The 14,295-nt window shown below is 42.4% G+C and overlaps 1 protein-coding gene across 2 annotated transcripts in view; it reads left to right on the top strand.

Annotated features, from left to right (window-relative positions):
- The window catches only part of naa25 (N-alpha-acetyltransferase 25, NatB auxiliary subunit), a 61,197-nt gene that overhangs the window by 852 nt on the left and 46,050 nt on the right, over window positions 1-14,295 (top strand). The gene's annotated exons all lie outside the window — the stretch shown is intronic.

Raw genomic sequence — 14,295 nt, forward strand, 5'->3', positions numbered from 1 at the left:
ATGGTGATGATTTGCTTTGCATATTAAATTAAGTCTGGTGTTGGTGGTGAAATTCAGTTGCAAGTTCATTTGACTGACTTGGGCTTCATTGCTGAATGTCTGCTCCCATCTCCTCCATTTTCTACATCTTTGTTTTGTTTTTTTCATATCTACTAAATATAGAGTGTACTTTTTTGGGGTATTGCATGAGAGACATTTGGTGTCCCTTTTCTCTCTCTCTCTCTCTCTCTTTCCTTTCTGAGCCTTGAGTGTAGAAAGATCTTAAATCACTTTGTCAGGAAGTGATCGACCTCAGACGATATAAATACTGTCTGGGACACGTCATACTTTTTTTTTTATCCGTTAATAAATAATTCCGGTCAACGTTGTGGGACATCTGTGAGACGAGTAAATTCCCATGGTCACTTACCTTACAGCAACCATAAACAGTTGTTGCCTTCCCAGTCTTCCATTTTTCCTCTCTTTTGAAATTAAGATGACGTATGGTACAGAGAAACTGGAAAAAACACAAAAAAAGTGCTGACACTTGAGATTTCTTCCATAAGTGTTAAATAAACATCTGCCAGAAAACGTCAATGATATGTTTTTCATGTCCCTAAACGAGCTGTTGGTATAGAAGCAGTGACGACAGAAATTATTCATTAATATACGTACAATCACTGGTAGCTTTATTAGGTACACCCATACACCTGCGGTTTCATGCGTTGACAGCAGCACAGTGCATAAAATCATGCCAATACAAATCAAGAGCTTCAGTTAATGTTCACGTTAAAGTGCATATCCTGGACCTTTTTTATATATATATATATATATATATATATATATATATATATATATATGAAAGTATGTCCCTTGACACACTCATCCAGAAGGGTAATTTTGCACAAGGCCATCTGTCTACAGCAGAAAAAAAAATAACAAAACGCGTCTGGAAAAATCCCAAGGGAGTCTGGAGCCAAATTCGTCACGTCACCTGCGGAAGCGCCAGCAGGCTGCGAGAACTTGCACGGTTTCAGTGCACAGCCTGTGTAGACCAAGTTTAGCAGCTAGCGATTTTGCGTTGAAATATGGAATGGTCACCTGAGCGCAACGTTACTTCACCTTTGGATGAAGAATGTAATGAGATGTCAGAATTGAGGCTTCATCTGTTTGGATTTGATGATGATTTCAAGTAGTGAAGGCGACGGAGACAACACCGGGGATGTAAATAATACGATCATTTTCTCATAAACAAACCAGCGCTGACGTAGGATACAGAGGGAGGCGTCCCGCACGTGACGTCACGAAACTCAATGTTTGCCGGGAAATCCAAATGCCAAGTTTTTTCAGAGGCGGACCAATTCGCCTCAAATGGCTTGATTTCAACTGAATTTTTCTGGTATTGCGCAAGGTAAAAAAAAATTGCACAAAATGTGACAGATATTTGACCAAAGTTTAATGTAAAATAGGAGAATTACATTGATCTTGCTCCTGAATTTACCCGTGATACGCACTTTTTAAACATCAGGACGGGAAAAATTGTGATCTCAGAGTGTGACTTTCTTTCACTGTGGCAGGGGTGTTGGTTTGAGTATTTGAGAAACTGTTGATCTCCTGGGGTTTTCACACACAACAGTCTCTAGAGTTTACACAGAATGGTGCGAAAAACAAAAAACATTGAGTGAGCGACAGTTTTGTGGGTGGAAACAAATGGTCTTGTTGACACGAGAGGTCAGAGAAATGGCCAGATTGGGTCGAGCTTCCGGGAAGGGAATCGGAATCACATTTATTGCCAAGGATGTTCTTACTTGGAAGGAATTTGTTTTGGTGCTTGAACAGTTTAAGATGGAAAAATTTAGCCAAGACAAAAGTAGATATACAGAATAAGAAGAACCTAAAATATGTAACTTTTTGAAAAGTGGACGTTGTTTTGAAGTCCAAGCTGTCCGGTATGTCCCGGAATGTGCAAAAATAGGTCACATGATGAAGATGGAGAAGAGTCATGACATGAACGTGCGAAAGGAAGAGAATATGTGCACTGGGTTAAATAAATAGCTGAGCTGTGCCGTGTAGTTACATAGTAACTCGTATAATCACTCTTTAGAACCGTGATGAGCAGAAAAGCATCTCCGCATGCAACAGCAGACCGCCACATTAGGTTCCACTCCTGCCAGCCAAGAACAGGAATCTTAGAATCAAGAACAAGTTCCTGTAAAAGTGGCCACTGAGTGTGTAAACTTGTGATTTGAATCTGTGCTGAGTCCAATGCTACTGTTTGAGCTGCTATTATAGGAAACTAGTCCCACGCCTTCTGATCAATCAGAGCGGAAAGTCAACAGCACCGTGGTCTAAGCCAATACTTCGTATCTAATATTATAACCACTTGTTTTTGTGTCTAGCGTTCCGATTTAATACTTTATTTCCAACTGTTGTCCTGAACTACCTGTTCCTTGCATAATGTGTTGTTTGCTTAACTCTTGATACACTTGATCCAACTAATTAACTATTTAACAGGTCCTATTGGAGTCCACTTGGCTGTCGGAATAGAAAAAACGTTAAGCACAACCTCATCAGACCGGTCACTGCAGTGTTACCTGAATATGTTTCACCTGAACGTACATCCATCCATCCACCCACCTACTGGTCCTTAAGTAGCTGGACAGTGACGTGCTTTTTGTACCTTTGTCTTTGTACACCACTACAATGGGTTTGAAATGAAGCAATCAAGGTGTGTTTGAAGTGTAGACTTTGACCGTTAGTTCAAGGGGTTAAACAGAAATATTGCATTAAAGCTAGACGGCCTTTTGAGTTCATAAAATCGGTGAAATTTGGTTGTTGTGATATGTTTTATTTCTGTAATATCTCAAAATATCAGGCCATTCTGTGGCTGGGAAGTTATTGAATTTGAGCGGATTCCCGAGCAAATAATGTGCATGAAATCATTCGCTTCGCGCAGTCAAGCAGACAGAGGAAGTCCGTGCGCGCATGCGCAGGTTTACCTGCTGCTTCTTCTTTTGGGTTTTACAGCCGCTGGTATCCACAGTGTTGCATTACTGCCATCTACAGGTTTACCTTGACCGTGTACTGACAGTTCCATCATTCTGTCGCTAAACGAACAGCTGATCACACCGAGGTGCTCGCTGACCGCCCATATTTATTAGTTTGGTCCTGCGTTTCCTTTCCTTCGTATATAACATCATGTCTTTTCTTCTCACTTTCCGTTACTGTAGTCGGTCTTTCACGTTTCATTCGCGTCCTCCATTTCCCTCTCTTGTTTCAAATTTGTATCCCACAATGCCTTGTGGGAATGGGGAAAGCCCACCACGTGATGCATGACCTAGTATCTCGAATTGGGTCATGGCGAAGCAGGAAACAATAGTGTAAGTTTTGGGCCAAATTCATTAATTGTTCTATTAATAGAATTAGAAGTCTGTGATTCGAATTCAGTAGCTTTCAATCCACTAAACAAAAATAATTGGGTGTCGGGGAAAGTTGTTTTTATGACCTACATGTGAAAAATCTGATAGGCAGTCTACCTTTAACTGTTTTGGAATTATAGACATTTTTACACAGTCGCTCCATTTTCACAGGTTCAAAAGTAATTTAACAATTGATTAACAAGCAGTTTCATGGCAAGGTGTGGCCTGTTTCCTCATTATTTCATGACAAAGGTCTGGAGTTTATTCCAGGTGTTGAATATGAAGTGTCGATGCAAGTGATCATCATTAGGCTTGGGGGGGACTTATCAAAGATTGCAGAAACCTTAGGAGTGGCCTAATCAACAATTTGGTAAAGAGAAGGAATGTACTGGCAAGCTCGGCAGCACCAAAAGGACTGAAAGACCATGGAAGACAGCTAAAGTGGATGATCATATAATTCTTTCTTTGGTGAAGAAAACCCCTTGCACAACATCCAGCCAAGTCAAGAACACTCAGAGGTAGGTCTATCGTTGTCAAAGTCTGCAATCAAGAGACTCGTACGTGAATGTAAATACAGAGGGTTTACCTCAAGATGCAAATCGCTGGGAACGCTCAAGAACAGAAAGGCCACGTTTCGACTTTGCAAGAAAGCCTGCCCAGTTCTGGAACAAGATTCTTTGGACAGCTGAAACCAATATTAACTTGTACTAGAATGATGTGATGAGAGAAGGAAAGAAAGGGCTCATGATCCAAAGTATAACCCCATCATCTGTCAAACATGGTGGAGTCAGTGTTCTGGCATGGGCATGTATGACTGCCAGTGGAACTGGATCACTGCTGTTTATCGACGATGTGACGGGCTGAATCCTCAATCGTATAGATCTATGTTTTCTGTTCAGATTCAGTCAAACGCTGCAAAACTGATAAGGCAGCACATTACAGTACAGATGGGTAATCAGTTCAACCCAACTGAGCATGCTTTTCACTTACTGAAGATAAAACTGCAGATAGAAATACCCACAAACAAGCCGCAACTGAAGCTGGCTGCAGTAAAGGCCTGGCAAAGCATCTCATGGGAGGAAACTCGGAGTTTGGTGATGTCCATGGGTTCGATTTCCGGTCGTCGTTGAGCGCAAAGGATTTGCATCCCGGTGTTATGTATAAGTAAATGAGTGTGTTTTATAAGTCAAAGTTTGTTCAATCACTTTTGAACCTGTGAAAATGGAAGGAGTATGTTTTTAAAAAATGGCTGTAATTCCTAAATGGTTAACGCAATATTTTTGTTAAGCCCATGGATTAAAGCTGAAAGTCTCCCGTTCAATCATGTATCAATTGCTTAATTTGAAATCCATCGTGGTGGTCAACAGAGAGGGCGAAGGTATGAAAACCGGTGCTGTCCAAATACTTATGGGTTTTGCGCATTATTTATTTGAATATATAAAGCTGTGGTTTTGTGTCAGTCGTGTTGGTGTCCAGGTAGTGTCGTTCTTTTCTTTAGGGTAGGCGAGCGAGCAGTTTGACTAGTCGTTTTACACGGACCTCTGACATGAAGCGTTTCTATTAAAATTTTTTTTTTTTTTTAATTGTAAACTTAAGCAGTTAAACATGTATTGGTATCCGGCAGTGCTTAAGGTTTCACTCTCGCAATCAGAAAAGACAACGCCGTACCGTGCAGTGTCTAGTTCGAGTCATAACGCATGATAGAATTGTACAGCTGTGTTGTTGAAGTAGTGTTTCGGTGAATGGTGTTAAAGGTGTGAGAGCCGTGGCTGCTCTCTAAAACAGGGACATCGTGTTGCTTGAATTGATCTTTGCACTTGTCTATAACATCAGCAAATTGTTATGACTTGTAAGGAATGTGTTGAGCAACCAAAAATCCATGAACAGAGTAATGAATTGAGTTGTGTATGTGAATTTCACCTCAGGGCAGGAGATCTGTGTAGGTCCATGGACGTTGTGTTGGTTTTGTATTTCTATTCAGAATAAAAAAATTTATATATAAAAACGTGCAGACTAGCTATTGAAAAAAATATCAATGTTTTTGGATCTAAATTGATAAATATCAACAAAATGTGTATGGGATGCTTATCAGCAATTACTATGTGGATTAGCTTGCTGTTAGTGCCTGCCTGATGTGCTACTAATATGGATCAGTATGTGCTTTTTTAAAAATAGCAACAGGGGGCAGCGGTAAAGAAGGAGGACGGCGTGACGGCTGAAAAATTAAGCGAGAGTTTCCAGATGCTGCAATTTGAGAAGTTTAATCACCCAAAATGTATTTCTTCATATTTTGTTTTTGCATTTTTCTATCATATCGTTTCGGAAAGCAGAATAAGGTTTCAGAGTAGACCTGAGAAAAGAGCATGTAGAATAAAGTATTCGTGTAAAATGCTCCTCGTTCAAGATGGATTGCTAATCGTAACCCCAAAGCAAAAAGCTTTTTGTAATATTTATCGTTTTAGAGCAAACCTAACCCTTGGTTCCGATAAAAAGGAGATCTGCAGGACGTGACCATCCCTGACGCCTGTTCCCAGGACCTTCGATACCAACACCTCTGCTTACCATCATGTGGTTTTCGTAACAAAATTAGAGTATATTTCATGTACAGATTAATGTGCAAGTTCGTGTTTGAGACTTGATCTTGTGGAAGACCTGAGATATGAGGAGCAACGATTCCTCATGGAGGAGGCTCTGAAAGAGGATCCCTGCTGCAGGGGGACGTGCCGTCAGCACGGTTCTCTGGAGCTCCTTATGGCCCTTTTTCAGCTCACTTCAGCTCGCTTCAGCTCACTTCAGCCCGACACGGCTCGCGTTTCGACTATCTCAGAGCAGCACGACTCAGCTCGCTTCAGCCCTGCTTAGCACCCAAAACTCGCACGGTTTTGGAGTAGGGTTGAAGCGAGCCAAACCGAGCCGAGTGGGGCTAGGGGCGTGAGGAGACACTCCCCTGTGCACTGATTGGTGAGGAGGAGTGTCCTCACATGCCCACACACGCCCCGCGAGCACGCTGGGATCTGTAAACACCGTAAACCCGGAAGAAGAAGAATTACGAGAATTTCTGAAGCCTTATGCGCCTCCCCTCATCTATACGCTCTTGCCAGTATCTGTTGGCGTTGTCGGTGACAACAAGCCACAGCACCAAGACCAGCAACACTAACGACTCCATGTTTATTGTTTACTACCCGGGTCGTGAGACTACCGCTTAAAAGGTCACTGATGTCACTGTTTGCGCCGCCTAACGACATCACGTGACGTCCACCCACTTTCGCTAACTCCACCCAATGTGTCCACCCACTTCCAGCCAGCACGGTTCAGCGCGGTTGTAGTCGAAATGCAACCCCAACAGCCCCACTCAGCTCGACTCAGCCCAACTCGGCACGGCTCAGCCCGACTCAGCCGCGTTGGTAGTGGAAAAGCGGCGTTAGTGACCGTGAAAAACGTATCCTTAACTTGCAAGTGACGTCAAAGCAAAATAGAAACCCGGATGTCGGACATGTTGGTGGATATACAAATGTGGCGTCAAGCGACATTCCATACAAAATGGATGTCGTGTGAATCTTTTTTTTTTCCGCTGCTGTAAGCGTTCTTTTAGCTATACCATATCTTTGTGCTGTATGTGGTTGTGGTCACAACAGTACTCGTGACCGTGGCACGTTCCGATTTTTTTAGAATTCCGTCCGTGATTCAGAAAGAGGGCGAGGAAACCTGAGGCTTAGTACGAAGAGGAAACAAGCACGGCTGAACAGATCTAACAGAGGCTAAAACCAAAACAGCTCATGTTTGCAGTAATCGTTTTATCTCGGGTGAGATTCAAAAGCTTTCTCGATAATGTCATGGAAGAATTTTATTTCGTGTTGTGAGAATTTTGCAATAAAATGAGCGTTCTCTTGTCGTGCTTCACTCGGGCGTTGTTATTTGAACACGCATATTACCGTTTCGCTTCTAGGAGCGCCAGCAAAATTATACGATAGAAACAATCCAGACTGGGCACCCAGTCAGAAAATGGGCTACGTTTCGTCCAAGGTCGGACTTGATTCTTCGGCAGTCAAACCAGATAGAACACGATACCTGGGTACTCGATGGTCGGTAGAAGTGTCTTATCTTCAGAAAAGTCTGACTTTTTTTTAATAATTTGGGTCAAAACCACACATCTATCTACTCTTTGTATCGAATCTTCACTTGACACTTCAAATCATGGTAATAATGAGAAAATTCAGCATTGTTTACAGACACGCTTTCAGCGGCTGCCGTCCTAATTGCTTTGTAGATCCACCATCACGGCAGATGCTCATAACATACATTTTGATCACATGGTTGCAACTCATGTAAAGGCTTGTTTTGGATTTTGGAGGACATTAGCACAATCTAGCTAGCCTGGCAAGCCAGACTAAATGTGAATATTTAGTCTGGCCTCGCTCGTAGACGTTTCCGAAGGGTGTGGGAGGAACAACCTGCTGTCTTTCAAACTGTCTCTGTGCGTATAGGCCAACGCTCTGACCAATCAGCGCAACAGTGACTGTGACGTAGTCAGAGCGACAGAAAGCAGTTGGGGGAGGCCTTGAAATAAATAACTTTTCAAAATGCGTATTAATTAACAAGTTCTAGATATTAAGAAGTTTGGAGATAATGACCACAGTTTGGAGTCTGTACCACATACTTAACATTTTTTTTTTCAAGTGTTTTTCAAGGGTTTGTTTAAACTGTTTGAGAGTTTTTATTTTTATTTAGTGGTGTTTGGTGAAATAATTTCCCTTAAATTTAAAATAACGGGAAAATAAGAAACAATCAAAAAGTAATGTTTCAAAGCTGTTTATTAATTCTTCGTACTGCACAAACTAGCCCCATCCTTTTGGCTACGAGCGGAGCCAGCTGGTAGATCAGACTTTTGCCATAGCCGGTCGGCAAAACAGCGAAAACGTCCTTCTTGAAAAGGAATGAGCGGAGAGCCTCTTCCTGCTCATGTTTCAACGAAAACTCCAAGTCTAATTCTTCTAAAACCGATTCCAAAGCGGAGTCAAACTAGCGCTGTTCACTAGCCGTAGCCATCTTTCCTGTTGCGCTTTCTCCAGCGTCGCGCAGCTTTGTCGTCACTCCTGCAAAAGCCCGCCCAAAGAATCCAAACAGAAACCTTGCGTTGTGATTGGCGGGCACGATTTGATGCCCGGGGTGTTTTTGTTTATATGGTGCGAGGCTAGACCCACTCGTAGGCAAAAATATTTTTGTCTGCTAGGTGGGTGGGTCTAGTTTACTAGGCTACAATCTAGCTGCTTTCCAAGACAAAATTTAGTCAGTCAGTGTTGTTCCCATAACATTAGCTTTGGAGAACGTTTCGAATACTTGGTAGCTCTGACTAACAAATTTGGTTGGTACGTAAATAAGTGTGTGAGATTGTGATAGGGTATCTGAGAAAAATTACACATGTATATGCATCGTGCTTCAAGAGAAGGTTTGCAGAAAAAGATCTAGCGATGAGTATTTTGCATGAATGCGTTCGTTATCACACATCTTCACTCTGAGCTACTGAGACTGCGTGGCTTCTTGTGGGGAGATAAAAGCTACGTATCTTATCATGGCACTCAGCATTAACGGGGGAAAAACCCCAGCCCTTTGAGCCAACACTTTTTTTTTTTTTAAAGCATCTCAAGTTCGTAAAAAAAAAAAAGAACATTATAGGCCAGAAACGGAATAATAACCTTGCTTTGTTAGTCCTTACTGAAAGAGAGAGAGAGCGCGAGCAAGCGAGACAGAGTTTGGTGCGCAAGCAGGCATTGCATAAGAATTTCGATTGTGCCAGTTCGCTTTGACATGGCATCGATCCGCTATGCACATACTTTGTTTTTAATCAGTTCTGTGTATGGTGGTAGGAGGACCTTTATGGGAATACAGGCACTTGTTTGTGCTCCCCCCCCCCCCCCTTTTTTTTTTTTTTCTTTTTTCCTAGCTGCATCCAAAGGTCTAGGAGAAGTCTTGGAGGATGGAGGAGCTAACTATGTATGGAGGAGTGAGTCAGAAAGACCTTAGCTGAGTGCTTAAGGCAAGACATGAGCTATATATCTCCATCCATCCATTATCTGTAGCTGTTTATCCTGTTCTACAGGGTCGCAGGAGCCTATCCCAGTTGACTGTGGGTGAGAGGCGGGGTACACCCTGGACAAGTCACCAGGTCATCGATATTAATATGGTGGACCATTTTAGGCTTCAGAAGCGCTGGGAATAATAACTGAATTAAAACTACAGTTGCAGGAGCTTAGTTGGGTTTGTAACATCATTAACGTGTGCTTGATGACCGATGTTTAGTTGTATTAGTAGATGAGACTATGTGCCTGAGCCTTGGTAGTGTTTGAGTCCACCAATCATTGCCTGACAATGTATTACTATAACCAACCAGAACACCAAAGAGCTTCCATACACCAGACTAGGGTTGGGCGGTATCCAAATTTTGATACCTTTAAACTGTCTCTGTGTTTTCCCGGGGTATACGGTATTACCGAGAAAAAAATAATATTTTGTTTCGGCCTACTGTGTAACGTGCGCCTATACCGGCGGACCTTGTCCAGACCTGCGCCTATGCCTCAAATGTACTATTTAAAAGCAGCATAGCGAATTATGTGCATTGTGGTATGGATTAAGCAGCAAAGCGAATTTTGTGCATTGATGAATGGATTAAGAGATATTTCAAAGCATCACGCAACTCTTCCTTCATCTTGAAAATAGCATTCAACTGTCGTTTACACATGTCTGCGTTGAAACGCCATTTGCAGCACTATTTCACCGACTCCATCAAAAAAAAGTACACGATGAGCAGGATCATACCCTTTCAAGCATGGGAAATAAAAAAAAAGAAAAGAAAAAGAATCAACCAACACCCAAGTCCGTTTAGACTGCGCGATAAACCATATTCTTCAGCGCAAATGAGGCGAACCTAATTCAAATGCGTGATAGCTGCACAAGGCAAAATCATATGGGCCCACGTCATGCCATGGCGGGGAAATTAATAATCGAATGGCCTTACCTTGCTTAAAACGTTGTCTTGATCACATAACTCCTTACAATTATTCCACTTAAATCCATACGGTTTAACACACCCAACAAAGATAGCAAGCGCATTGCTAATTCCCACCAGAAACCTAACAGTTCACGCTACGATGTTTTCTTCCGTTTCTTCAGTAGATGACATTTCAAACGTTTATTACCCACATCCCAAATGTCATACGTTATATTATTTTACCTTGTTACTCATGTAACCTACTCAAAACACAACTCATTGGAGAGATCTCATGGAAGTGGAGTACCCCAGGCTATGGTGTGCCTTAGGGGACATATTAGATTTTTTTCGATTTTGCGCGGTCATTTGCATTATTGCTGGCTCTTCCTTTTCGTTTGGTTTGAAACCAAAATACTGCCACACTGCCGATGTTGTATTTTTTTTTTTGCCACTAACTCGTTATCTTGACTTGCCATCTTTCAACCGCGGTCTCAGTCTCTTGCGAAGCTTTCTGTCAGACTCCAAATGTCACGCAGGGTTGCCATGGTAACGACATAAACAACCCTGCACGCGATGAGAACTTCTTTAGGAAATTGATAGAATTAGTGAAAATACGATCACACAGTTATTCGGGATGATCTTCAATTTATTATTTTATATTATGACCTCATGTACTCCATATTTATTTAGATATTATATATTTTTTTTAAATGACGGTAATGAGACCGATACCGTTGGTACTTTTGGATACCTCGGGATACCTTCTTACCGTAATACCGCCCAACCCTACACCAGACCTTAAGGAGTTTGGGGGACTCATCCACTTCGTGCTTGCTGAGGATTGTCGCTATTACTGTTTTCCACAAGTATAAATGCTAGTATGCTAGCCACTCGCCTAATAACATCATTAGGAGGAGGCATGTAGCTTCTTCGGCTCCGAAATATAAAGGAAGTGACTTTTTGAGAAGAGAGAATGTGGGCCTCGTTACATTTCAATGATGATTACACCTTTTACAACGAACAGCCCATCAGTTTTGAATGTATTATTCAATACTCGGACGCATCAAATCGAAAGCCGTGTGTTGAAGAGTAAGTTAGGATATGTGATGTAGTTACACCCTTCCTGTCTCAGTATTTTAATCATAAAGAAAGTGCTTCATGTTCGAGACGTGGTAATCAGCCTTTCATTGAAACCAGGGTAGCATTTGCTGTCTCACAGCTCCAGTGTTTCCAGTTCTGTCCTGAGTTCAGCGATGCCAGTTTCCTCCCAGTTCCCAGAAACATGCCAGTAAGTGGATTGGCAATGTGTACATTCAGGATGTCTTCCCATTTCACGTTCATGGGATAGGATCTGGACCCAGTGCGTCCCTGACCAGGATAAACCAGTTATTGATTGATTGTGAAAGAAGTAGCATAGCTGGTGAGAAACATTTTCTTGACAAATGAGAATAAACCCTGAGCTGTTCTGTTCAGATGCAAGACTTTCTGCCATGACTGTTCTGTTTGTTAGCGAGACTTGATAAGATCTTGACGTTCCAACCTCTCAACTGATGACTATGCGTATCTGCTGTACACTACACTCCATACACTCATAATGCACATGAACAGAGATGCCTCATTACTATCTCGCATCTCCACGAAACCCTGAAAAATGTCCAGTATACGCTTTGTGATTTTAATGAGCGTTCATGATGTAGCATGTCCTTGCTCTTGGAGTCGCCTTTCAGAAAAATACGAGTCAGAACGCCATCTGGTATCCTCCACACCCTCCTGCTATGTGGAGCAGACTGTGAGCACGGAGTACTTCAGTTTTTGCCGGTTTTAGTACATCTATTTATCATCAGTCGTACACTGTGTCTCACTGTCTTTGCCAGTGTGAACACACTACTCAGAATAAAAGTATGCCAGAAGCCGTTTGCGTCTCTGGAATCGCTATCAAAGTCGCAGCACTGTGATGGAAAAAAAAAAATGTTCCACTTATTGCGCATACCGTAAAATACCAAATAATAGCCCGGGCGATTATTTGTCTCAATCACGTAAGAGACCCGGCGCGTATTAGAGACTAGGCGGCTATTTGGAACAGGCGATTAATTCCTTCTTCACAAATACCTTCCCCAAAATCTACCTCAAAACGGGGAAAAAAATCATTCTCAGATAGGCCTACTTTTAACCAGTATAACTTACAGTTTGTTTAGAGTTAGATTACAGATAGCACGGTGCCGACTTCGGGGAATTTTGAAGACGCAGAATGCATCTTCGCATGGCACAGTCGGGGTGGATAAAGAATAAATCACACACCTTTTCCTGTTAATGACTAGTTAAGCGCATGCTTTACAAAATAATCAAGAAACTACACCACTGTCTGTGCGCAGCACTGTGATTTAATTACTCTGCAAAGTTATGGTCACTTGCTATCACCCTCACCCATGCAGCCTCCACCCTTTGCGCTTCGCGATGTCTGTCAATCTGAAATTGCACGGAGGGCGCGACGTTGAAGCAACATAATTAGGGTGCGAAGTGTCAAACCAAAGGGTTTTTTCTTATGCTGAAAAATAAGTGACCTGCAGTGGCTACATACTGTCATCTTGCATCACGTTTCTCTCCAAGACGTCTCCCTATTTGGCCGATATGAGCCTATTCCCCGAGTGAGTTGGTACGGTGGCTCGACCCCGTAGAAAACTTAAAGTTCGGATGAAAGTTAGTTGAATAGGTTACTGACTTGTAGGCCTACATGTTGCCTGCGTGACGCGTGCTTCTGCCCAACTTGCACGACAGATTACTTGTTGAAAAGGCCCCTTGGATTAGATTGGCCGCGAGCAGACTGAAATGCATGTTAGAACGCTCTCACCTTTTTTGTAAAGCGTCTTCCAGATCCGAATGGGTAAGGGCAAGTGAAATGGTATAAGGTCTTTAATAAAACTCAGTGTGTGCTTTGACGCATGCATTCGGCAATTTAGGTCGTTTAACAGAAGCAGCAGTCCAGCCTTGGAAACCCGCAGTCCTCAATGTCACCACACACGCTGGCTTTCGTTGGGTATACCCAAAGGGGTGGCTAAGACATCTGTCAAAAGTTACGGAGTTGCATTCCTCAAGAAATATTACGGTAGACCAAGATTATAACATTGAAATGGCATGTTTATTATCACGTAACAAAATGTTGTAAGCAGTATTATAGAAATAATTTCATTCATTCATTCATTCATTCATTCATTCATTCATATTGTTTCGGTAGAAAACTATGCAATGCAAAATCGTTTAAACACCAGAAAACCAGAAAAGTGCTGGGCCTCAAGATTCTAGATAGAACGTTCGGACGCTTTTTTTTTTTTTTTTTTAAGACCCCGGCGAGTATTCGGAACCGGCCTTTATTTGTCACAACACACGCGTACACCTGGCCGTTAAAGGGAACTCGGCGGTTAATTGGAACTCGGCTATTATTTGGTATTTTACGGTAATCCATCACCATCATAGTGGACGTTTTTATACGATGATGCTGGTTTGGGGCAGAGAAAGCTTTAAGGATTACGCCTATTGCTTAGAAAAACTTCAGACATGAGACTAATCGTGTCACTCTACAGGACTTGACTGAGACTTTTTTTTTTGGGGGGGTCAGACAACCTGACTAGTTGAATTTACCTGCAACTATTTTTACGCATGCAAAGCTCATCCCATCTCATCATCTCCAACCGCTTTATCCTGTTCTACAGGGTCGCAGGCAAGCTGGAGCCTATCCCAGCTGACTACGGGCGAAAGGCGGGGTACACCCTGGACAAGTCACCAGGTCATCACAGGGCTGACACATAGACACAGACAACCATTCACACTCACATTCACACCTACGGTCAATTTAGAGTCACCAGTTAACCTAACCTGCATGTCTTTGGACTGTGGGGGAAACCGGAGCACCCGGAG

This window comes from Neoarius graeffei, chromosome 25 (assembly GCF_027579695.1).
Source record: "Neoarius graeffei isolate fNeoGra1 chromosome 25, fNeoGra1.pri, whole genome shotgun sequence".
In the NCBI taxonomy this organism is placed as follows: domain Eukaryota; kingdom Metazoa; phylum Chordata; class Actinopteri; order Siluriformes; family Ariidae; genus Neoarius; species Neoarius graeffei.